This window comes from Penaeus japonicus, unplaced genomic scaffold, assembly GCF_977035675.1.
Source record: "Penaeus japonicus unplaced genomic scaffold, GWHDUDI00000001_assembly GWHDUDI00000013, whole genome shotgun sequence".
Taxonomy (NCBI): domain Eukaryota; kingdom Metazoa; phylum Arthropoda; class Malacostraca; order Decapoda; family Penaeidae; genus Penaeus; species Penaeus japonicus.
In genome coordinates, this window is record NW_028234415.1 from 3,473,784 (window position 1) to 3,476,283 (window position 2,500).

Consider the following 2,500-nt stretch of genomic DNA (forward strand, 5'->3'; position numbering starts at 1 on the left):
ATACTTATATATATTTATATATACATATATATTTATACATATATATATTTATACATATACATATATACTTTTATATATTTATATATACATATATATATATATATATATATATATAAAGAAAGAGAGAGAGGAGAGGAGAGGAGAGAGAGAGAGAGGGAAACATTTTCAGAAAAAATAAACATGAAAGCAATTTATTTTAGTTTTACTTAGATCGTTTTCTATACAGGTGCTTTTCAGAAAATGGAGACTATTTTGGGTAACTCTAATATACCGCGAAGCGGTAAAGGAGAACTACTAATTTATTCATCCTTACATTCATGCACTTAAATGTTTCTTCCTTTTCGGAATAATTACGAGGACAATATTTAAAAAAAAGAGCAAATGGTCAGGTACAAATAATAAAATAACGAAAAGTAAATGGTGCAAAAGAGTTAACATCACTTCAGATTAACAACATATCAGGTATCAACATAACACGTAATTAAACAGCAAACATAATCGACGATAAAGACTGAATAAGTAGCAACATAATGTTACCCCCCCCCCATCTACCACCCACTAACACCAGGCAGACAGGCAGGTGGCTTACTTAAACAAGGTCGTGAACCCAGAACAGCTTCCGAGGGCGCCTGACACCAACAGCTGCCTAAAGCACCGACAAGGGGGGAAGCCGGGAGGAGAGGCAAGGCACAAGGAAACACACAATATCACTGGTTATTTGATTAGCAGGTTCCGCTCACGTTAAGCTAGATCCTCGGACACAATACTAGAGGACATGAACATCACACCAGTCCTCGGACACAGTACAGGTTAACTACAGTACACGGGGCAATAACAAGGTAATCCAGGTCCCAAGGGGCACGCACAAGAGCTCCTGCAAGCACCCAACACGAACACCATACAGTGTCTATCCAGCGCTTTTGTCCCTTTGTCGTCTCACCCAGACAATGCGCCATGTTTGCCCAGCTTACAATATGATATCAATGTTTGAACAAAATTACAGAGACAAAGACACCCGCTGGCATAATGCTTAACAAATGCAAGAACATTAGCGCCGTCACAATGAGCAGCAACGAACCAACGTAATAAGTAAAATGGAAAGTAATCGCATATGTAGCAACATAAGCAACACGACAACAAGTAACAGTGTAACAAATATCTAGCGTTATGAATTGACTTGGTTTGATATGGTTTTGTTGGCTTATGAGAGGATTTAACGATCCATCATGTATTTGCTTTTTTTACCAATATTTCCCTTGAGCTAATAACCCCCACTATCTATTAGGGTAGGCTATACAAAACGAAATTATATTACGATAAATCGAGTTCAGCGCTTTTTCCGTACTTTACTTGTATAATTAGTGTAGGCCTACATGAGCTGCTTCGGGTGTTATTGTTAGTATCATCTTATTATCTTATTTTGTATTATTGCTACTATTTTCATCTTTATTTTCTATATTCTATAAAAGTGTTGTTTGTTCTTTTTTCTATATGATAGAGCGATGATGTAATATGTAGTTTGAAGAGGCCGTAGTACAAAATCAAAAGCATATTGCTTCTCCGTACATGGCCGAACATAAATCGATGTAGTTGCTATAACTGCAACATTTTGCAACCTTCTTGAATATGCTGAATAGGTTTGAAAGTCTTAATAGATATGTAAATAGTATCTGAATTCAATTATCAGGAAATGGATACGTGGACATTAAGGTTGTCTTAAGGATAGCTGACACCCTAAATACTGCTAAGTAAAGGTGTCCCACGGCCCTTGACTACGACCTTATATTCCTTCTGAAGGTACCCCTCGGTGTATCTCAGATGCCAGATGACGTCATGGGACACATGAAGCCCTAAAATTGGTTGGGCACAAATGAAAATATATTTTAAAGATTTTTTTTAAAGATATGCCGATAGACCCCTATTCTGAACATTACAGTTCGACAGCACAACTATAAAAAATTAATTTACAATGGTATAATTGTATTTTCACCCACAGCTATGTAGCTTTCTTCAAGATATATAATTCAAGCCAATACATATTTGGTGCAAACTAATAGTAAGAGAGATAATACATTTTATTAATTCGGGAACCACGCTACGGACTATCGGTATTACACAGGTTCATCCGCGGAGCCCAAACATATGTTTGTTATTAAAAAAATGGATTTCTACCAAAAACAAAGGCCAGAAATGCTTAAAAATCATATAGAGCAATGACAAAAATATGTTTCCGATTCATTCCCATAATGTATTTGACTTTTTGTATATTTTGATTGCTTTTTGTTGCACCCCATTTATTCAAACTTCCGTTCAAAGACACTTTTAAATTTATCTGCGTGATATTACAACTTTTTAGTGTTCTCTGTTTGATACTGGAAAGTATATCTTATAACGAAGGTCTCCCCTATAAATTTTACGTTTTCTATGTACACATAGTAACACGATTTTTTCTGAATACGGTATTTTACGGGTAGACTATTTCATATAACCTCTTTAGTAC